This window comes from Ambystoma mexicanum, chromosome 14 (assembly GCF_040938575.1).
Source record: "Ambystoma mexicanum isolate Mex_15411 chromosome 14, UKY_AmexF1_1, whole genome shotgun sequence".
Taxonomy (NCBI): Eukaryota; Metazoa; Chordata; class Amphibia; order Caudata; family Ambystomatidae; genus Ambystoma; species Ambystoma mexicanum.
Window position 1 is genome coordinate 582,320,345 of NC_090940.1, and position 25,277 is coordinate 582,345,621.

The following is a 25,277-nucleotide window of genomic DNA, read 5'->3' on the forward strand; positions in this document are numbered from 1 at the left end:
TGCTGGCCTACTGATCAGAATGGTGAATGATCTGCCGTCCTACGCTGTTTACACTACTGCATGTATCTTTGCCTCACTGTATCTAACATTGTCCGTCCCTGCACTGTCGTCTAAACTGCAAACACTGGCGACCTTTCTATGTGCTTATTTGTATGTATATGTGTATCGGCTAAACTGTAACCTGCAGTTGACTAGTACACATATATGTTGTATTCCTATGCATGCCTGTAACTCTGTCTCAAGTTTCCAGCACCCAGTTACCTCAGTGTGCAATGTAAATAATAAACTAAAATAAACAAAACTAAGCTTTATAAATTACAAAAGAATTGTCCATGGGAAAAACACTTTTATATTTATTTGTATTTGTATTTATTTGTTTACATAGCACTTTCATCCAAAGCTGCTTTTACTTGCTGATTTTCATCCAAAGCAACTTTTACTTGCTGATTTTCCCAAAGAAAGTATTGCCACCTTTCCTCAAAACCATGTTCACTCAGTGACACTAGAAAACATGTTAATACTTTCTGCAGAAGAGGTTCTAACCAACATGGATATCCAGTCCAAGTTCTACCCCAGGAGGACCTCAGTGCCCATCTCTGACACCCTGTGACTCTCAGTACAGTGTTCATCTTAATGTCACACTCAATGGCCTCAAACTGCCCCTTTCTCATCCCACACACTCAGAATCATACAGACACACATACAGAGACACATGCATGTATGCTCACATATGCATGGGTATGATCACCTCTACATCTATGCAAACAATTATATTTACACTCTTCCATGTTACCTGTTGTAATGGTGCAGAAGTAAGAGATTGACACAATGGTGGCATGTTTATTCATATAACATTTTTATTATAGAAATGAGGGTTGGGGTAAACTTAACTATCACTAATAATAAGAGGAGTTTCCCTGCTTCAAATAATAATCTAAGGAGTCTGTCAGAATGTCCAAAGAAAAGGTCCACTGTTGTGTCAAAGCCTATTTCCAACCCTTACACTAGGATCTCATAATAAGGGGAATGGTGATCTTCTTTGGCTTAGAAGAATGTCTTTCTTCTTCTGGATTTGAGTTTGAAAGTTATTTTCCTACTTGTGAAACAAAGTAAATCATGATGCAAAAATAAACTTCCAAACAATGTGCAACCTTGAGACAAAAGGGTTGTTGGCTCCTCAAAATGTCAAGAGAATCGCTCTCTTCGCTTGGCTTTTCAAAAGATTCCCAGACACCAGGGGGTATGACTCCCTTTCCCTGTTTTTTTCTTCGGCTTCTTCAAGGTGCCAAGAGAATGTCTGACTTTTCTTGGCTTGGCATAGTGTTCACAAACAACGGGGGAAATAACTACCACCCCCTGGTTTCTTTTCAGCTTCTTTCACAGCCACCCTGGTTCACTAAACTGCCAGCTATTGTTAGTATGATGATGCACAATGATCTAATCCACAAATGTGTGCAAGACACACATTCGCCCTTCAGACTTTCATTTTGCCTGCTGATAGACTTGTTATACTCCCCTGCCAAATATCAAATGGTGGTTTTGGAAATGTCAAAGTTCTCCCATATGTCAGGGTCCCAGACCCTTTCCTCTGGGGTCTGCTCACCATTCTGGATTCTCTACCAGCTTCTTGGGGCTCCTGCACCTCCCAGACAACCAGTGCACCTTTTTTAATGGACAACGGTGGTTTCAGATCTTCACGGGTGCCTGCCGTCTGCTGTGGGCTTCCCTGGCATTCTTGGTCGTTCTGTGGTCTGCAGCGGCTCCATTGAGTGCATTAGGAAATACCTCACCACAGATGACTCCCAAACTCGGGTTCCAAGCAACTTTATCACCTTTAACAAACAGATTCCGCCTGGCCTGATGGTTTGCGCGTTATAAATAAAACAAATACAAATACAAACTAAAGGTACAGACATGGGAGCAGAATTTGCACCTTCTTGCCTTTTCTGTACATGACCAAGTACGAGAAGGACTAGGTGTTTTCTCCAATTAACCCCTGGAGATCCAATGTGAAACTGTGTCACGGGTATATTGACAACATCTTCTTTGTTTGAGAAGGCCCTGGAGATGAACTAACACTGTTCTGGACATGGCTAAATACCTGTGACAGACATATTCAGTTCACTATGGAGCACAGAAGTGTGGGAGTTACCTTCTTAGATATGAACATCACCCATCATCAGGGGATGCTGGTATGTAGCTTGTTTCGCAAGCTCAGCGAACGGAATACCTTACTCAATTACACCACAGATCATCCCTCCCATACCAAAGAGAACTTGCATATGAACAATTTCTGTGCATTCGGAGAAACTGCACATCTCTGGAGGACTTCAACAAGCATGCAGTGGGACTGTAGAACAGAATTTGGGCATGTGAACACCCTAAAAAAATACTCTAGAAAACGTGCTAGTAATACAAATCAGGAAGCCCCACTAATTCCCAAAGACACAGACTCTAAGGATCTGAATGAACGCCTCACATTTGCCATTAACCATGGGTCACACACCTTTGCAGTTAAGAAAATCATTCGAAAATACTGGCTCTTGGTATGCCTCAACTTACCTGAAGAATTACCACCTCGGTTTGCGTTTAAACGAGCTAGAAACGTACAAGAACATCTGGTACACTCTTTATACAGACAAGAGACCACAAGTACAAGGCTCTGGAACCTACACACCACAAAGGCCACTTTCCGTGTGGCAATTGCAAAGCGTGTAAATTCACCTCGAAGATTCAAACCTTCACTATTGGCACCAAACAGTGGGTTCTCAAGGATCTTACAAACTGCAGAACCGCACAAGGAGTTTACTGTACCAGTGGCTGTGCATACTTAGATATATGGGGCAGACCATGTGCATGGTGATCTCCAGGATTTTAGAGCGCCAGTCCAAAATTTGGTACAAGAACATCACAACCCCGCTCATTGAACACTACATAAAAGCCCACCATACCGCCAATGACCCCTATTGGTGGATTGTACAAAATGTCAGAGGAGACCCGGTTATACAAAAAAGCCTTCTTGTTAAAGAATCACGCTGGATACACTGCGTAGACACCTACAACCAAAGTCTGAAAGAACAATTAATTCTCACCATGTCCTAACTGACACATCTCCGCCAGCGAGAACATGACATACATTCCAACTATATGACATGTACTTGAGTTTGGAAGACATCATTTGCCCTCAGGCTCTACTTCCCTACCACAGCGGCTCAGTCGACTTAGTAGTACTATATCTCGTAGGCTTATGTACATGGGCTCCCACATACTACTAGTGGGACCGCTGCAACCAGCCACCCTGGATACAGCCTCCTACAAGCTACCACTCTATTGACTGGGTCCTGCATTCCATGCTCCCCACATCCATTTTGAGCAACCACTGATGCCCCAGACTGATCAACAACAGAGAGTGCTTCCCTCGCCCTCAGGCTGCTCACATGCACCACCATACATTCCTCAGCTGTGTCAGACATGCATCACACAGGACCCAGTGAACATCAGCCCCCCAAATTTTCCACCACTGCCTGATTGCTTCAGGCTGTACGAGTATGGTACCCACAGTGGCCCTAGGCACTGGCACGCACCTGTGCCCTTTACACAATTTGGTCTTAATGTACCGCAAGTTCTTTCACTACATGCCTATCGCAATAGTGCCTACCCAAGACGGGGCCCAAGATCTCTGGAGTTCCATCTCCATGGCAACCACGCACACACCTCGCTTGGCATCGATACATTTCTCCTATCATAAGGCAGCCCCAGTGTGAGGCTGTGGTTTCCTTGACGACTTCCCAAACAATTCGACTCAAGGCACATACGAGAGTGGACAGAGCTTGTGCTATGTGTTAGTGACTGAGAACCCTCAGATCCCGGCAGGTAAGCTACAATACATAGACTCTCCCCCACTTCTTCTTTCTGGTGCCCTTGGTCTCCCCCTGGCATGTGCCAATTGGTAGCAATCCAGCCGCTGCCGACACAGTCAGACAGCACATCTCGCCCCACTTTCGGACATGGACAGGCTTTCCATAGTAATGCAGGCATTTTCTGTCTTTTCTGTTGCCCGGGAGTAACGCAATGGGGACCCTCCAGCCAACTCGCTAATCACACACCAATAATGTACCCAGATCAAGTCCTAGACATCACACACGGGACGATGCCGATATAGTACCAGTTTTTGAGGTGACCTTTGGATCAACGGTTTTCTTCCCCACACACGGGGATAAGATATGGATTCATAATCTGCGGGTAAGTATTCCCACAGTTTATAGAGGCTACCCCCACTTCTTGGATCACCTGTAGTTGTACTGCTTCTACTTATGCACTTGTACTGATTCACCAATTTTTATATGTCCCCCACAGTGCTGCACAATTTGAGCCCTGATGAAGGCAGGTCACACCATTACACACCGCTGAAACATGTTCTTTACCGGAATACCTATTAAGGAGCCACCAGAATTTGTTAATTTGTTGACACATGCACCGTTAACCACATCTGTATGTATTTATTGATTTCACTTTTGTTTGTCTTATATTAACAATATGTTTATTTTTTATGATTACAAGTTTCCATGCCTATTTAAAATTCAATCTTTAGAGTACTGGCATATTGGCAAGTGTTAGAATGTTTCCATAAAAATGTTTTGAATCTTCATTTTCAACTACTCTGAAAAATGTTCCTAATTAACCGCACCACTTTCGCACATGTTTGCTACAAGTGCATAGTAGCGGACCACCAATGATGGGATAACAGCATTAAGTTACCCATACCCTGTCAATCTGGAAAAATGAATACCCTTCATTTGGTTGACGGACGTATCTTGATGGCTGAAGGCCAACCGTCTTATGCACAGAATTATAGAAATACAGACTGCTATGCTTGACCAGCAAGCGGTCATTTTAAATGTAGCAAGAATCGCCATTTTGCTTGTTAACCATTGCTCATTGCTTTCTGTCTAAACTGCTTTGCAGCTTGCAATTCTTACGAATTCTGCTTACTCTGCTCAACTGTTAACATTGTTGTCTGAATATGAAAGGGCAAGGTCGCGGGACTGAGGAGTTTGTTGAAACTCCTATTGAGTAGCCCAGAAAGGAATGCCCACGCTCCCTCTCTGTAGCCTTGAGGGAGAGCTGCAGGGCATTTAATCATTTCACAGCTGCCAGCCAGTCTCGTACTGTGGTAGAATATGTTGGAATAAAGCAGCTAAAGGCTTGAATTATGCTATTCTTACGGCCTCCCTTCGCGAAACCCTTTAGAGCGTGTCAGCTCCCAGGACACGAATAGTACCTCATAGATAGCAGAGCTTGGAATGTGGCTCTTCCCCCGTGTGCAGCTTGCTTCCAAGAACAGAACCACCGTGTTCTGTTCAACAACTAAAAGATGCCTCCACACTTTCTAAATTGCATATTGATACTAGAATAGACATTGAGAGTGTCATAATTGTCATTCTCGTCGGAAATGTCCATCGTCTTCCCGAGTTCAAAGAAACTCAATAAAAAGGGGTGTTAAACATGACATAGCTGATTGTATGATATGCATTTTGTATATATGTAACTGATGCACGTAATTCACTCTCTTGCGTCCCTCGAGGTCTAGAAAATGCACGTCGCGGGGCGTGAGACCAGAATTGGCCAATTGGCATTATTTTGCTTGCAATAAACCCTAGCATTGGGAATTTGAACCTCGTGTCTGGCGCATCTTTTCGTGTATGGTTATTGCCTTGTATCCATACCGTGAGGGACCCCTAGGGGCCCCTTTCAACCCGAGAACTACAGATCTAACTCAGAATATTTTTCCATATTAGTTATCCCAGTGATAACCGCCCCTTGATTTTATGCAGCGCCTCCGCAGTCAAATTCTTCTTCTGAGGAACGCAACATTTCCCTCTCGTGAGCTTCAATCCGCTGCGATGCCAGGAGCTTCTTCTTCAAGGTTTTTTGAGCATTCCTTCAGCTCCAGACCCACTCCTGTTCTGCTTGTTCCCACCTTGGCATCACAGCCTGCCTTAATCCTTCTCTTGGGTCATCGCTTGCTCTCTCGGTTCCACCATGGGGGATCAAACCATTACCTGTCCTTCTTCTATTGTTATACACTGTTGTACTTCAGATTGTCCACATTGATTAGACTGCACAATTTGACCCTGTGTGCTATTCCGCATTGCTCCAGAACTCTGCTTCGTCTCAGTTTTCAAGTAACAATTCTCACATGGGTAGTCCCTATTCTTCCTTATCTCAGTGTATGGTAGGGAGTTGGTATATTCTACCTTACAGTTATACATAGAGTATGGAGGGACTGTGTTGCCCTGATTAGGGTAAGTGGGTAAGGGAGTAGGTATATGTGTATTTATTTACTATGTTCACCTGTAATGTTGTAGCTCGTCCCAAAAGGTATTTCACCTCCCATGATACTTCCACTGTGTACCACGGCCAGCTGGACTATTGGACTGTGCCGCACTGCCCTGCCCCAATGAGAAGTGTCTCCTTATTGGAGAAGGGATGAGATCCAAGGATTTGTCACATTGTCCTCTCCCTGTGCATCTCCTATTTGTCCCATGAAGCTCTGGGCTCTGCACACGGAAACAGGAAGCAAGGAGATATATGTCTCATATCGCCTTCCACAGTTATGCCTCTACAAGTCAAAATGGAGGTCATATGACCATGGGTTTGAAGCCCCAGTAAAAACATTTCTCTATTAACCGGTCTCAAGAAGCCTGTACTTGCCACTATGCGGTATGTCGCTTCATCTCACATGTGGGCCTGAAGACATCCCTGTCCCATCAGGCACAAGGGCTCTCCGCATCAGATTTAACGATGGTGACAGTGCATGACAGTAGTGGTTGCCTGTGCAATGCAAGTGAGAAACATACAAGGGCTGCCACTGGAAACATGTTTGTCAGTGATACACAAAGAAAGTTGATAACCATGGTCCTCATTAGGCGTTTGGATGTAGCCATGCCGTTCTTACCGGCAATGCTACCACCAAACCGGGTACCGGGTTCGGGTCCATGCCAACTTTAGCGGGCCCGGAAATTACCATTCTTGGGACCCGGACCCGGTACATCCCCATTCCCATTTGAGCACCCATAGGACTCAATGGGAAACGGGAGGATGCTATCAACAGGCCCCTTAATGACAGGTCCCTTGTTAGAATCCTGGTTTGCCCGCGGGTGGAGGTATGCACGTCTGGTCTCAGACGTGCATACCGCCACCCGCGAGGAAACCCGTTATGTGGCGGCCCGGAATGAACGGTGCCGGTACCTTAACGGCACTGTTCATTCCGCGGCCGCCAGCCTCCTAATGAGGTCCAATGTCCGCAAACCAAAGACGATAACGTCTTACAAAACGTTCGGACTGAATAAGCAGGAGCAAAACAGTGTGAATGTTCCACTGTTCAGCAAGTGTGTGCAGGACACGCTTTTCAAAATCTTATGTTTGATTTAAAAACCCAGCAAAGTCTGTGGTCCGAAAATGATAGTCGAGTCCAAAGGACATAGTGGTCCATAGGCAAAGCCTGTTTGCCCCTGTCTGTATTACAAAAGCAGCACAATTGCTGTTAACTGCATTTGCTTAGTTTGAATGGCCCTGTGAAAAAAGTTAGATGTGCGGGCCCCTAGAACGTCCTCAGAGCATGGGGGTGAGTGATAGAGTGCACTTTATAAGTACCAAGCCAATAAAATGCACTAGTGCCTAAAAAAAAGTATTTCAATGGACATTGGCACCAAGGCAATGTTGGCCTCAGCACTAGGGTAAACATTGGTGGGTGAATTCATCTAATGAAATAATATGTATGTGAGACTATTGCTTTTTTTTACACTAGTAATACTGTGGAAAATTGAACTTCCACTGGTACACAGAGCCTATAATGGAACACCAAGAGTCTGATTAAAAAATAAATAAATAATGTAAACAGCAAAAAAAAGAATGCTCATTAAATGTCCTTGCCTCTGCTGTTAAAGAATTAGGTACATTCATAATGAAAGTTGCATGGCAACATTGCAAGGTTGTCCTTCACGCTGTTTGAAACAGACTGGATTTCCACATGTGTTTTGAGAGTTAGAAGCAACTAGTACATCTGCATGTCATTTATAAGAGCACTGACACATCAACGTATAAACTGTGCCTTTATAGGATCACTAAAGGCAATGGGCAGAGGTTGTCCAGCATTGCCAGCAGCAGAAACCAGCGTGACAGCTGTGCTGAAAGAACCTTACCACGTCATAGCTCGTATAACGTTTCAGCTAATAATGGCCGCCTTTACAGCCACTAAAACACTGAAGTTCCTCCGGCTTGGGTTGGTGGAATACAGCAAACAGATGTGGTTGAGAACAAACGTACCACCAAGTAGAATGGGGAACCAAGGACCGACTCGGGGTGCTGCCCTTCGTCCATACTGATGTGTTTGCTTCTTGGCTGTCCATGGGTTAATGAACAGTTGCTCAAAAGTGAGAATAACTCCTCTAGTGGAAGACTACAACCTCTACAACAAAACATTTTTCCATTTTGTGACCAGTCCAGGAGGAGGCATTCAACAGCTGCCTTAGGGCTTTGTTTTGCCTCCCTTAAAGAAAGAGGTGTTGTTCCTCATTGATTTCTTCAAGTTAAGCCATACGCCTCATTGGCGATGTTCCTCCATCACACTGCACCGCTCAGTTAGTCCATGTTCAATCCCTGAATTCCTCTGCTACCAAAACACCCTTAGGGCTAGTCCAGAAATCCCTATGTTACCACTGCACCTTAAGGGTTAGTCCCCGAATCCCTCTGTTACTACCTTTTAAGTGAGTCCAGAGTTAGCCCCTGAATCTTACTATCACCACCACACCCTAATAGTCCAGAGTTGTTCCCTGTACCCCTCTGTTACAGTTGCACCCAAAGGGGTAGTCCAGGTTCAGTCCTCACATTCCTCTATTACCATTACATCCTCAGGGTTAGTCTCTGAATTCCTATGTTATTACTGCACCCAAAGGGTTTCTCCCTGCATCCCTCTATTACCACTACATCCTTAGGGTTAGTTCATGGGATCCATATGTGACCACTTGTAGCGACAAGGAATGATGAGATTTACCAAGTAGTGCCATTAGCGGTTGCTTTAAACCTTTATTACAGCAAAACAAATAACAGATTGGCCACTAAATCTAATGGGATTTCCCTATCTAAACTAAAGACACTCAGCAGGAAAGTGTCAGGAAGTCAGGGGAAGTCAAACAAAAAGGCACTGTCCTGTTCAGGGCCCCCTATTGCTACAATAATCAAAGTCCAAAAATAATGCAGTTGTCTTCCAATCCAGGAGAATGACTCCCTTCCTCCGGATGCAAAGTCATTTGACAAACTAATAGTTAATACAAGTTTAAACAAAGTGTTGTCACAGAGAGTTCTATAGATTTCCAAGAGGCTAAGGGAAAGGCTCCCTTGTCCTATATGGTTATCCAAAGTTCGCTGTAGACTTTAACTCAGCTGGAATTTCTCTAGATGATGTTCCAAACAGTCTACCTTTCTTATTTATCTTAGCGGGTCCCCACTGGGACGAGGAAGATGTTCCCTGTGTTCCTTTTGACTTATCAGTATCACACACTTGTAGAACTGCCCAGGGATTTGAGCAACAAGAGAGTCAGACATTTCTTATTCATTTTACTATTCAGCCCAAATAATGACATATCAGGTAAAGACAGCTGAACCATGACAAGGACAATGTTTTTTCCTTAGTTGTGCCAAGGACTGTAGACCCAGTAACACTGACTCTTTGCAGGGTGTCGACCAATCGCAGTATAGAGGTGGTACTCCAAAGACTTTGATTGGTCTGAACGTTTGTGATCAGTGTAGAGAATATTAGGGTGTTTGCAAAAAGAAATTCCCTTGGCTTCAGCATTTTTCAGAATGTTGCATGTGCCAAAGATTGGCCCTGAAAGGAGAGCATAAACTCTTTCCATTTTGGGTTTTTTGGAAGAATTTCTGCTAGAATTACTCCATCTTGCCAGGTGAGTATCTCTCTTGTTTAATTTACAATTTGATAGCTTTGTCTAATTTCTGATATAACAAAGACTTCTTTTTCTGATCCCCTTCGGCTTTCTCCCGGACTTTGGGAACTCTGATTATGTGTTTCTTGGAGTCAGGAAAATGTATCTGGTTTTGAGAGGGACGTGAGTGATAATATCAGTTTCACCGGGACTGGTAACCAACTTGACAGTCTTTGTCCTATGTATCGGAATGCCACCAAGATTAAACATATACTCCTGGCTTGCCACAGCATCTTCGTATCAGGGCTACGGTAGCGGTTTTGCTGTAATTATTGGACCGCTGGACTCACCCACTACAGGTCACGCCACCGCAATGCACTCACTCCTCTTTCATTATGCTGACTACCAGCCAAATGATGAGGTGCTTTCCAGGAATCGCACAAATAATTAAAGGTTGTCGGGCTGGGGCTAATTGCTGCTCGGCTTCTGTCTTGGGTGCATATTTGCCTGCCGGTCACCAATCTTTGTTCAGATAATGTTTGCCGTTCCACCTGTGTGTGGAACACCAACTTTCTGCTCCTAGTTCCTGTATGATCCTCCCCTGGGCCATCCTTCAGAAGTCTTCATGCATTCTCCTGCACCACACCCTCTACACCTGGTTTCTTCCTTTGGTGGAACACTTGGACTCACACTCCAAGTATCTCCACCTCTGTTTCCTGTTCTCGAGATAAACGTCCGTCTTGGCCTGTGTCTCTCCAGGGATCTCGTCTTCCCTCAACGTCTATAGCCCTCAATTATCTTGCTCGGGCTGCACCACTCTCTCTGGCACTAAGGGCCTCATTACACGGTAGGCGGAGGACCAAGGTGCTTTTAGCACCTTGGTCCATACCGGTAAAATACCGGCACCGCCTTGGTGGAAAGGGGAATTACCGCCCTATTCCAAGGTTGGCGGGGCGGTAATTCCCCCTTCCCCCATTGCCCTTCCCCATTCCCATTTTTGCCCCATAGGGCTCTATGGGAATGGGGAAGGCGCTAATTACGGTGCCGCAAATTGCGGTACCGTAATTAGCACCCTGGTCCCTGTGCGGGTTGGTTTTTAACGCCTGCTAAACAGCAGGCGTTAAACTACCTACCCGCAAAGGGACCTCGTAGTAAGGCGGTAAGGGTTAACGGTCACCGGTACCATTACCGGTGACCGTTAACCCTTACCACCTTCCGTGTAATGAGGCCCTAACTCTCCTTCTCTTTCTCGCTTTCCATCATTTGTTTCTAAGGCCTCGCATAGCAGGCCTTTGCTAACATAACATCAGTTTACTTAGCCACAGCTAGACAAGCGGCTTACTTGTTTTGTTATTTCATTTTCAAGTTCTTTCCTGTCTCAGTCTTTTTCGTTTTAAGAGTATTGTGTTTGTACAATAACACATAGCCGCTCATTACTAGGTCGGTGGTAAGTGTTAACGGGCACCGGTAAGGAGACCGGTGCCGGTAAACTCTTACCGGCCTATTATGAGGTCCCTTAGCGGGTCCCAGCAGGAACGGCTGGTCTGACCAGCCGTTCTCTGCGGGACCCGTTAAGGGACCTTGGAGCTAATAATGGGCCCACAATTTGCAGGCCCGTTATTAGCGCCTTCCCCATTCCCATTTGAGCCCTACGGGGGCTCAAATGGGAATGGGGAATGGTATTTGGCATGGGGACTTACCGGGTCCGCATAGGTCGGAATGCCCCGGACCAAGACCCATGGCTACCTCCAAACTCGTAATGACCCCCATACTATCGGATGTAACCCCAAATAGTGGAGGTCTAGACATTGCCCCTAGTCTACTGGGTTGGGATTTAAAGTCGCCACATTTCCAACTAGCTTCCCTCTCCCCAGGAGGTGAGTCCCTCCGCATGAGGTCCTCCTGTATTTTACCACCCCTAGGGGGCATTTTGGATAGTGGCCGCAGCGCCCAAGCCTCATGAGAAGAGTCTTCACCCTGGGGAAAAGTGACACCTTCTGAAGGATCATCATACACTGTACCCCAAGAGTTAGTCCCTGAATCCTGTTGTTATAATCTCACCCCAATAGTTCTGAGTAATCCTCTGCACCCTTCTTTTATAATTGCACACAAACGGTTAATCCAAGTTTAGTCCCAAATTTCTCTGTTACCACTATATCATTGGGGTTAGCCTCTGTATGTTACTACTGCACCATAATGATTATTCTTTGTATCCCTCTGTTACCAATGCACCCACGGGGTCAGTCCCTTGGTTACTATTACCCCATTTAGAATTAGTCTCTGACTCCCTCAGGTACTAACATTTGGGTTAGTCCAGAGTTAGCCACTGAATACTGTTGTTACCAGCTCACCCTAACATTCCAGAGTTATTCCCTGCACCCTTCTGTTACAATAGTACCCTAAATAGGGTATATGGTTATTCCCTGTCTATACCCTTTTGTGGAATGAAGTCGAGTTGCTGACAAGCCCTTTTGCGTCAATTCTCAAACTTGAAGAGTACCCTTTCAAAGAAGTAAAGCCCAAAGATCCTATTCTCTGAAAGAAATTCCAGTCAATGACTCAAACATAGAAGAGCAGATGTATACATCCATAGGAGATCCTGCCCCCCTAACGCCTTTGTATTGGAGTCATGAGATTGTGTCTTTCCTGACACCGGCTATCATACCAATACAGCAGCAAGTATTTGGAAGGATATATCCATTGAGACAATCATATTGAATGTACCCACAAGGTGACAATGGACTGCAGGATGAGATCCCTGAAGAATTATGAGAATGAACGAATATGATAGACTGATGATGTCACAAGAAAGTGTGCACAATGTTCCTAGATACTAAATGAAGATAATGTATGGATCCTAGAGGAGAAAAGGCAAAGTAAATAATCACATGAACCTTACAGTGTAAAATAAGAAGATTACACAATAAAAAGCTCTGCAGAAACCAGAAGCAAGAAGAATGTACATACACTGAAATGCAAGATAGATCAAGTCATTGTATAGGCTAGCTATAATTAGTGAATAGAATGCAGGCGAAGCCGCCATTGTATAGAAACTGGACTTTGGTATCATGAAATAAATAAGCCAAAACCCCGGAAAAAGGAATGAAAAGTTGTGACGCAGTAGAATAACAGGTTGCTGTAGCTGCATTGTGAGGCTGTCGGGCCTGAAGTCAAGATCCTAGAAATCGAGGTCAGCTATCTACTCTGAAGATGAACGAGTGTGCAGAGAATGAATCCTCTCAGGTTAAGGTGAAAGAAAGGACACAACGGATGACAAGTTTTAATTCATTTAAATCATTTAAAAGCTGCAGAATGAACCAAATCATGGTCTCTTGTCACGTGAGTGAATGATGAAAATAGAGTTTGATACTATATCGAGTGGCCTCACTCCTGTGCATTTCCACGATGGGAATACTCTTCAAGGACAGGTACAAAGACAATTTCATGGCAGTAGGCATGGCTGATGAGAAATGTTGGGCTAATTGGGTGGTGAGGTAGTTTCCTGTCCTGTCTCCCTGCACCTGGGTCTTGGTGTGCGTGCTGCTAATTTAACTGAATGTTCCAGATATTGCTGGCACAGAGTTCCAACCAATTGTATTAGTCTGTATAATGAAGGATCGTATAGATTGAGACACCAATGAAAAACAGAGTTATTAGTTTTTCATAATTGACACTTAGGAAGAGGTAGGCATAAGTTGTCCACCTGATATTGGACAGACAATAACAATCCTAGCTCCCATATGATTGTATATCTAGATGTCTCCCTTAATCAATCCCAACCCTTGATATATTTGTCATTATTGCCACATAGTATGACGTCACTCTGACGCATAATGAAGTATATAAATTGTATTTTTTGTGGAAATCATTGAGAATCTGAGCGTACATGTCAGTTGATGTTCGGTGTAACCTCCCAGTTTTAGATAATTGTTAATAAAACAGTAACTTGCCATCTTCTCGAGTTTGTCCAGTTATTTGGACTCAGAATTATTTGGGTTTAATCCTATTCCGTAACAGACACACGTTCTAAGGGCCATATGTTCATGTGGTAGCAGTGCAGATGGTTTCAGATCTAAACTAGTATGACTTTAAAGTTTCAGACGATCGGGCATACTCCACCATTAGTTGGAAGATCGTGGAGTTTCCTGTGGAGAGCGACCAGTAGATGTAAACTTGCAAGAAGAACATAGATGGTGGGCAGGTCCCTCTTTGAAGAAATCCCTGCTTGGTTTCCATGGGCACTCTGTGGGCAATAGGTGAAGAGGTCGGATTGGAGGAGGAGTTTCTACCGATGGCCTCGAGTTGATTAAACGGATATAAGTAGATTAAGGGAAATGGCAATATAAAGGGGCAGGGTTGTGATATTTTTGGGTAACAGTAAAATGTTTTGTAGGCAAAGGAACGCCCAGGTAATCCTATTTCAATGGAGATAGAAGAAGACGTCTCAAATTCCAGTCGGAATACTAAGAGAGAGAATATGCGCTGTCAGGAATGTATAAGGTGACCTTGTAATATAATAGGAGGCCAGGAAATAATACATCTTACTACAAGTGATTATAGGAAAAAGGGAAGGTGATCACAAACGTTATTAATGTGTATTGTGTTATTATCTTGAGTGTTATTCAATATATGCATTTTTGAGAAGTGATCAGGTGTGAAGGTTGGAAGTGACGATCTGTTGAGTTGAGTGTAGTAAAAGATCGGCACCAATCAAAAGACAGATGAGCCAGTCAGAAGACAAATAGGTTGTTAAAACAAAAGAGGATTGAGCAGCGACTGATGGTGCTTGCTCATATTTATTGTTTTGAGATTAAAATTGTTGAGCAATAAACTTTAAGATAGTTAGAGAGTTATTAATAACCTCTTAAGTATTGAAAGCTAATTGAGACTTGTCATTACGGAGGACACTCCTCCTATGCACCTTTGTAAAACATTACCACAACATGCATCCAAGCTTAAACAGTACAGTGCAGAATGGGTAAAGGGCAAAGCTGATAAAATGTCATTGCAAGGTGAATCATTTTTAAAGGCGGTATTACAACACATGACCAAATATGTGCACACTGCACAAACAGGAAATAAATTAGAGAAAAGACTGGCAGTTTTAGAACTTTGGAAAATGTACTAAGAGGAGAAAGAAGACCCAATACAGGAAAACTGGACGCTTAATCTGCAAAAAGGGGAGGGCATTGAGCCCTCGGCTCCTCTTACGCCACCATCGATTAAGAGCGTAGATGCAGAGGAGACAGGATTTTACCCTTTAAAGGAAATAAAACCTGCTGCAGGGTATAGTAATCCAAATATGAACTCCATTCACGCTTATAATACTGATTACAATTTAAAACAGAGCAAAAGGAAGGAAGCTTCCTGTAAATTCATACAAGATAAAGAAGAAAGAGGTGAGAGATTGAATATATCAACAGATGTAAGCAGACAAATTAAGAGGTGGAAAGGAGACAAGGATAGGGCTGATGAGGTAATTTTTGTACAGAAAGCATGGATGTGAGGACATATTACTCAAGTTAGATGGGAAGAGTGTCGAGGAGATTAGGCAAAGGGAAGACAAAGATGAGAAAGAAAAGAAGGATAGCGATTAAGAAAAGCGGTTGAGAGAGGATGAGAAGAAAGAAAAAGCAGGGAATGACAGCAACAGATATATAGAGAAGAACAAGAAAAAGATGAAAAGCGGGCAGAGGAACAAAGGAGGTACAACAAAAGAAAGAGACAAATAGAAGAAAGGGATAGGAAAGAAGAAGAGGCACAAAGACTGAAGGAAAAAGATTATTGAGAAGGAGAAAAGAAGAATCACAAAGGCTAAAAGTAAGAAGGGGAAAATAGAGGGCAAGGAAAGACACAAGAAAGTGAAGCAAAATTGAAGAAGGAATAGAACAGAATAGAAGGCAACAAGGCATTGATGCCAGTCTTGTTCCAAAGGAACAAGCAAGACCGAGGGACGAAACACAGGGACAATGGGACAAGGTAAATGATGTTCTCTCAGTGAGAGAAAAGAGTCAAGAAATATATGCAAAGTAGTACAAGAAGAGGAAAGATATGATGCTGAAAGTATTTGAGAGAGGATTGATAAGATATATCAGCAAATAAGGCAGAATAGCAAGTATGGGACTCAAGGGAGCTGCAAACGATCCCTGATAGCAAAACCACAGGATGAGGAGGACAAGATGTTCAGTGATGAAAGCAAAGCATTGTCTCTGAGCATATTAAGCTTAGACCAAGAAGAGGAGGATGATAGTCACACCATAGTGATAGTCACACCAGCTGTGGTAGAGCAATGTCAGACAAGGAAAGAGAGTCAGGTCGTGGGAGAGATGGAGAGGGTACATGCATCCCCTTTGGAAGTCCAGTTTTGGACAAAGAGGTAAGGTTGTCAGATCTGTGGCACCCTAAGGAAAGAACACCAGATCCTATACCATATCCCAAACTTCCCTGAAGTGCAGTGAGAGGGGAGAATCTCCGCCTTATGTGAATAGGTTAAGGTTGGTACCAGCATGAAGATGAATAGGGACAATTACCGCTGCATTAGGTAAACAAATAATAGGGTCTGATTATGGGATGGGGTTCTCACAGCTCCCCTTGCTAACTAAGGGGGGAGCAAAACCGTAATATATTCCATGGCCCCAGATGGATAAGGATAACTTAAAATGTAAGTTACCTAGTTTGATTTCGGGGGCTGGGAAAGGGATATACAAATTAGAGAAAATCAAAGGGGAAAATACTCTGGCCATAGGAGACATAAAAGGTCTGGTGGAAGCTATTTTTGGAGAGAGAACTGACCACATTTGGACAAAACACAGCGCATGATGGAGCGCCATTTAATATTTGCAGGGCAGGTGTTTGGAGGGCTCTCAGGGTACAGTATTCAGATATGTCAGATATGGGCACAATAATGACACGTAAAATGAAAGAAGATGAAGCCCTATTGCTTATATTCATGATAATCAAGATACTTGTCATCTTTAAATGCATGAACCATGTGAAAAAAAAAAACATTGGTGTTATTCTTTAATATTTTATGTCATGTGTTACCAGAACAGGTACATAGACAAATGAAAAAGCAAATAGGAATGGGAGTGAAGCCGTGGGCTGAGATAAAGTTAACTGTTGTGCATCATTGTTGTTTATTACAAGAACAGAACAGACAGAAAGATGAGAACAGAAAGATTGAGGAAGCTCAGTTAATTCAGAAAAGAAATTCAAAATTTGCTATAGAGGGGGCAGTATTGACAAGTGGAGAAGGAGTAGTGATGCAAGAAAAATTGGTTGCATCACAGGTGAATAATACACACCCAGTGGATCAAAGTGGGAATGGGTTTTGGCCACACGGAATCGGTGGAGGATTTAGAGGAAGAGGAGCTGGATTTCAGAACACCCAAAGTGGATTGCAAAATGTCCAGAGTGGAAGTGAGAATACACAGGGATGATATAATGGTGGGTTGGCCACAGCGCCACCCCAAGTGTGTTGGAATTGTGGGATGACAGGGCATATTGTGCATGTATGTAGAAGCAGAGGAAACGTGGAACAAAATGGACAACCTTTAAGTGGGGACAGCCTTTCCACTGCCATACAGTGCACAAACAAAAGTGGGTTTTGCCCAGGATCACACCTGTTATGAGACACAGGTACCACGAGCACAGAAGGTGCAGCAGCAGGGGTCAGTGCAAATGTGTCCACCACAAGGGAAATTGCTGCAAGCACCTATGAAAACACAACAGAATGCGAACACAGGGCAAACATTAACACCTAGGATAGGGGGTGTCACTGTTGTAGGAGGGGACCCTTTAATGGGGACAGGGATGAATTTGTATCCTCTAAAGGACAGCTAACAGGGTGACCTAATGTGTTCAGTACTATCAGTAACACCAGATCCCAAAGAGGAACCAAGAGTCAATATGATGATAGGAGGCAAATCAGTTTCTTTTTTTTAGACACTGCCGTGACTCGCTCTTGTATAAGGGAGGGAAAATACCCAATGGCAGGTATTGCCATGAATGTTCAAGGGTTCTTTGGAGCTATATATTTAGTTCCTTTCACTGATAAGTTACCTGTTCTATAGGGGAATGTGACATGTCTGTCCCCATGTTATATTCGGGACAAACGCTAGTTAACATTTTGGGTACAGATTTGATGAATAAACTTACCATGCAGATTTCATTTGCTGATCAAGGAATAGTGTGCTCCACTCTAGGAATACACTAGTTAAATGTAGCAGAGTTTATACTGGCTTTTACAGGGCAAGTGGCTCTACGAGGAGTCCCAGTAGATCCGGAAGTCTTCATGTGTAGAGTGAGCATTTTATTAACATGACTACCTGGAATAGTAGTGAAAATTGTTAGGACATATGATCATTTCTTATTCAGACCACCAGTACCTATGGATGAGGAAGAAGGGCAGACTATTCCCATAGAATTGGAAGCAACTAGATTACGAAGGCAAAAAACAATGTTTGAAGGAGTAGGTGACGAAAGAAGAGCATGGTGGACAGTGATATCTCTTGATGAGGGATACAGATTTACAGACATAACAGAGGAACATATGTTCAGAGATGAACGTATAGATAATGAAGTACTGTTTTTAATAAGCATTACATATTGGATAAAAATTGAGAAAAGGGAAGTCCCACAGCGAATGACACTATTGTGGCAATGACCAGCGTAATTTCAGGAAGACAAAGAAAAGGTGCCAAATGTCCTTTGGACTATGGTTGCATATGATGTAGGCCTATTGAACGGAATAGGAGAGGTTAAAATAAACTCAATCCTGGGGCAATTTTACTCCAAGCAAAACAGTACCCTATTTCTCGAGAAGCTGATGAAGACATATTTAAAACTATTTCAGCATTGATGAATCAGGGAATCCTAGTGCCATTGGAATCCCTGTGCATTCCTGCAGTGTATCCAATAAAACAATGAAAAGAAGGGTCGTGGAGATTTATCCAGGACTTATGCCCTCTTAATCATATTGTTAAAGAAGAGTTTCATTTAGTACCGAATCCTAAGACAATATTGTGTAGCATCCCATTTGAAGCAAAGTATTTCACAGTGATCAATTTGAAAAATGTGCTTTTTTTCGATCCCGTTGTACAAAGACTCACAAGACCTTACTTCCTTTACATTCAGACAGAAGGTACTAAAACATACTTGTTTACCTCAAGGGTATTGTGAGTCCCCGTAGATTTGTAATAGTGTTCTGCAGATGGATTTAGGCAACATTGAACTCAAGAGTGTGGTAATTCAGTACCTAGATGACTTAATTATCTGCAGTGTAACAGAGGATGAACGTAGACAAGACGCTGTCCAGTTAATGACTATATTGGCAGACATGTGATACAAGGTAGATAAGGAGAAATTACAGTATTGCCAGGTAGAGGTGTTGTACATAGGCCAGTTAATTTCACATGAAGGAAAGAAAGTATCACCTGAAAGAACTGAGACGAATATGAAAACACCAAAGTCAAAAACAGTAAGTCAAATGCAGCAATTTCTGGGCTTATTCAATTAATGCAAGGGCTGGGTGTTTGACTACAGCTCATATACAAAACCGCTTTTGCAAGCACTTAAGAAAGCACACGTTGGTAAGGAAAAGATAGAATGGACTGAAGAAATTGAGGAAGGATTTGAGGAATTAAAAAGAACAATCAGTGCAGCTCCAGTTTCGGGAATTCCCAATTATAGTGAAGAATTGTATGTGTTTTCACACACCAATGGGTCAGTAATGGCAACACTACTCACACAAAGAACAACCCTATGGTATAAACCTTTGGCATATTACAGTGGGATTCTAGATTCAATCATGAGAGGATATTTTCCATGCAAACAATATTTGGCTGCTGCCTCATTTGTAATTGAGAAGTCCACAAGTGTTATTATGGGCTGTGATATGATGCTCTATTTGGAGCACGCCTTATTTGTCATTTTAGAAAAACCCAACGACACATTGACAACAGAGTTTCAGCTTACAAAGTAATGATCTGTAACCCTGAAATTCAGATTTTACAGTGTAAAATAGTGAGCCCAGACACATTTGTAGCTGAACCGGTAGAAGAAGGTGTGCATGACTGCTCAAATTATGTCGAATTTTATGATGATATTCTCTGGGTGAAAGTAAATGCTCCAGCGGGAAAGGGGATTCTCTTTATTGATGATTCTTTGAAAATTGACCAAACTAGTGGAGAGAGGCATTCAGGATCTGCAGTTGTAAGATACAGATTAAATGGGGAATTTGAGGTAGTGGCAAGTGCAATTCTACCATCTCATTTTACAGCACAGGGAGCAGAATTAGTAGCGCTTATTGTTGTACTCGAAAAACACAAAGGAGGGGCTATCTCCATGAAGACCGCACTCCAGTGCAACATGCGCCTTTATTGGACAGGCTCATTAAGGCACTAAAACCCCCAGTAGCCACAGTGGTCATAAAATTCACAGCACATACAAAACAAACAGACTTTATTTTTTGCGGAAACGAAGCTGCAGATTTAGAAGCCAAAAGAGTTATGTATTCTTCTGATATTTTTATTTAGTTTTGATACTGAAAAGGTTAAAGTATTGAATACAAATATGCAAGAATGAGAAGGGTTTATTATGCTCTAAATTACTCAACTAATAGAGATACAAGTAGAGCCCTACAAGAGGAGCAGGAGCTATGAAAATGTAGAGGATGGTCGTTATCCCCCACATAAACATTATGGAGACAGGGAAGCACTGGCAAGCCTGTGATGCCAGCAGCATTGTTTAATGTTGCACTCAAACAATTGCATTACCCTGCTCATATAACCCGAGAAAGTTTTGATGCCACCATTGCAGAAAACTGGTTTGTTCCCAATCTATTGCAAAACGTTACACAGTTCTTTGTCAGGAAGAGAGAGGATAGTTCAGCGGCAATGTGCTTGCCTTCGAAACAAGATGACATGAAGAAATACAAGTTTGATCCCTGGGTCCGCGCTTAGAAACCTCTGGGTATTGAGATCGTTATAAATAAGCAACTAAGAGACATATTCATGTAAGAGCGCCTCGATGCCCGCGGGCTGTGTGAGCACTTTAAAAATGTAATAAATAAATAAAAACATTGTGAATTGCATCATGCATCAGAAGTTTAAAGCTAGGCATATACTGAGAACAATCAGAGGAGTAATTCCCCATTCAAATGACCTGTTGCAGCATTTACATATTGACTACATGTTGCAGACATGTGATGGATACAGGTATCTATTAGTGGTGGTGTGCCCCTTTTCTCGATGTATCAAAGCCGGTACCTGTACACACTATGATGTCACTTGTGCAGTGAAGTTTCTAGTGTGCTAGGTATGTTCAAGATAGGATGCATGTGAAGTATTGGTGTCTGATAATGGGCCACATTTTGTCAATGAGCTGTTTGAACAAATAGAGATTCTATTGAGCATAAGGTATACTGTTTCTTCTGCTTATCATCCACAAGCAAATGGGATAAGTGAGAGACTCAACAGCATCCTAAAAGAGAGGCTAGCCAAGATTAGATTAACCTTGAAAAAGGGATGGCTATACTGCCTACCATTAGCTTTGTTTGCTCCTCGAAATCAGCAAGGTTCAGACCATCATCATATTACCCATTAGTTAGTAACAGGGCATTATATGAGGACACCTCTTACATCTCTATCTACAGTGAGGAGTGATGTCCAGAGTGTAGCACAGCTCTAGATGATGAAATGCATGATTATTTGACATGTTTGACTAGCAGTGTTTCTTTCATTGCAGATCAAGTCAAGCAACGGAGAGAGAGGTCAAGGAAAATGGAAGAGGATGGTCCAATAACCAATCCGAGTGAATTATTGACACCACCGAAATTGTCTGTTGGAGACCGAGTGCTTATTATGAATATTACTTGTAGGTGGCATGAACCGAGATTTAATGGTGCTTTTTGAGTAGAAGAAGTTAACCCTACTGCAGTTAGGGTGGCTGGAAGATCAGCTTCTTTAAATTTAGTGGACGTAAAAAACTACAAAAATGAGACCCTCCCTCCAGCACCTGTTGACCAAGAAGCAAGACAAGAATAAGAATTTCTGTGTGTGCAGGCTCGATTGATGACCAAGAGAAAGGATGATAAAACAGTGTGTGGTTAGCACACATTTCTTTTGGACTGGAATTCAGTGGGCACTCCATAAAAATGTATAGCTGGAAGTGCATGGAGTTGCAGACAAATCCAGAAGCTAAAGATACTTTCTAGAAATTCTTTGAAAAAATAAAAATTGTATCAGTACTATGCCAAAACGTCAGTTCCAGGTTAGAAATTCGAAGAGAGATCAAAACCCAGAATTGTTTTTAGGTATAGATCTGTTTCAAGGATAATACATAATGCCCGTTGATAATGACAGACATTGCCTTATAGTTGGAATTTTTTGTTTATACTTCAAATCATACCCTATTCTCGTTAGTAGAGATATTAATATTCACACATTCCTTCATGACCAAAAAGTGGTCCAGTTTTAAGAAGACTTCAGATTGTGACAATTGAGCAGATTGTGCAAATACAAATGTAAATTGAGCCGGTAGTGGCCGTGTAGTTTAGTTGCTGTTTCCATAGGAAGAGCACTTTTTGGGCGGCCTATAACTCCGCTTCCCATAGACGAATCCTTGCCAAACTTTGCAATGTATATGGGCCACTGTGATTTTTTTTGCAAAGTTTGGTGATGTTTGTTCCAGGGGGCAAAAGTTATCGGGTGGGTCCCAAAACGTCATTTTTTCCCATAGACTGAATGGGGGAAAACTTTGCGTACGCCTACAGCCCAAACCACTGGATGGATTGTCATCAAATTTGCGGCAGGGGCAGGGCCTTGGTCCCAAAAGCGTGCTTTTGTAAATTTGGTGCAAATACGTACAGTAGTTTTCTTGAAAACGAACCAAAAATATGTAAAATTAGTGATATGTATATCCGCTCCGCGGTCACAGTTCCCTGTTCGCTCCGCGGACAAGATACCGATAGGCCAGGGGGGTGGCCTCATGACCGCGGACACGTGACGTCTTCACCGATTGGCTACGGCGAGCCATGATGTCCGTTAGAATATGTCGATGCGCCCAACATCTTGGTTCCGAAGACAGCGCGGTCGCCACCAGAGGCAAAATGCTGTTTTGGAAACTGTTATGGGGGGAGGATCACAGAGTAAGAAATGGCTTAAATACTGTATTTGTTTGGGCGGCAGGTGGTAATGATGTATTTGCCATGCAAAATGGTGTTTGGGAAAGTCTTCTGCACACCTACAGCGCTTGGAGAGGTTCAGAGCGTAAGAGATGACTGAAATACTGTACTTCTTTGGGCGGCAACTGTTAATGATGTATTCTCCATTGCCGCCTTGTTCAGGATATTTGTACATGCAGAAAATGAGGGGTGCGATAAGGGTAGTATTTTAGTCCATGCTGTGTAGAGGCACCTTGAAAATGTTCGAAGGACACGCGTTGTGTTACTGACCATTCAAATTGAGTACATGATGTTATTAGATTACATTTTCCTATGGGTCTGTTATTGATTAGTATGCCACCATGGTTATGACATGCTGCGGTGGTTGTGGCCAGGGCCTAAAGTCTTGGATGCATGGCCGCAGGCCGTAGGCCGGAGGCCATACTTTCAAGACTGCAGGCCCTGGCCACAACCACTGCAGCATGTCACAACCATGGATACACCTGTAGTATTGACTAACGATTACATGTTTGTGGGGAGTGTGTACAGCACCCAAGAACAACGTTATAAGCGCTGGAGGTGTAAGCCAGTGCACACCCACACATTGCAATATCTATGGACATACTGCTAGGAGTGAAGTCTCTGGCCAGATCAAGTGAAGCAAACTACACCTATCAATACACCCGTACTACTGCACATAACTGAGGTGGTTGTGGGCAGGATGTACAGTTTTGGTTGCATGGCTGCAGGCTGCAGCCCATACAACATACTCCTAAAACCCTAGGCCCTGCCCACATCCACCGCATCATATTAGAGCAATGCATACACCTGTAGTATATGTTAGCATGTCAGATGGTTCTGGTTGCATGGCTGTAGGCTGTAGTCCACACAACATACTCCTAAAACCCTAGGCCCTGCCCACATCCACTGCATCATATTAGAGCAATGCATACACCTGTAGTATATGTTAGCATGTCAGATGGTTCTGGGGAGGGTGTACTGTCTTGGGTGCATGGCCTGTAGTATTGACTAACGATTACATGGTTGTGGGGAGTGTGTACAGTACCCAAGAACAAAGTTATAAGTGCTGGAGGTGTAGCCAGTGCACACCCACACATTGCAATAGGCCCTGTCCACATCCACCACATCATATTAGAGCAATGCATACACCTGTAATATATATTAGCATGTAAGATGTTTCTGGGGAGGGTGTACTGTCTTGGGTGCATGGCCTGTAGTAATGACTAACGATTACATGGTTGTGGGGAGTGTGTAGAGCACCCAAGAACAAAGTTATAATCGCTGGACAAACCCACATATTGCTGTGCAAACCCACATATTGCAATATCTATGGACATACAGCTAGGAGTGCAGTCTCTGGCCAGAACAAGTGAAGCAAACTTCACCTATCAATACACCCGTACTACTGCACATAACTGAGGTGGTTGTGGGCAGGATGTACAGTTTTGGTTGCATGGCTGCAGGCTGCAGCCCATACAACATACTCCTAAAACCCTAGGCCCTGCCCACATCCACCGCATCATATTAGAGCAATGCATACACCTGTAGTATATGTTAGCATGTCAGATGGTTCTGGGGAGGGTGTACTGTCTTGGGTGCATGGCCTGTAGTATTGACTAACAATTACATGGTTGTGGGGAGTGTGTACAGTACCCAAGAACAAAGTTATAAGCGCTGGAGGTGTAAGCCAGTGCACACCCACACATTGCAACAGGCCCTGTCCACATCTACCACATCATAATAGAGCAATGCACACACCTGTAGTATATGTTAGCATGTCAGATGTTTCTGGGTAAGGTTGTACTGTCTTGGGTGCATGGCCTGCAGTATTGACTAATGATTACATGGTTGTGGGGAGTGTGTACAGCACCCAAGAACAAAGTTATAAGCGCTGGAGGTGTAAGCCAGTGCAAACCCACATATTGCAATATCTATGGACATACAACTAGGAGTGCAGTCTCTGGCCAGAACAAGTGAAGCAAACTACACCTATCAATACACCCGTACTACTGCACATCACTGAGGTGGTTGTGGGCAGGATGTACAGTTTTGGTTGCATGGCTGCAGGCTGTAGCCCATACAACATACTCCTAAAACCCTAGGCCCTACCCACATCCACCGCATAATGTTAGAGCAATGCATACACCTGT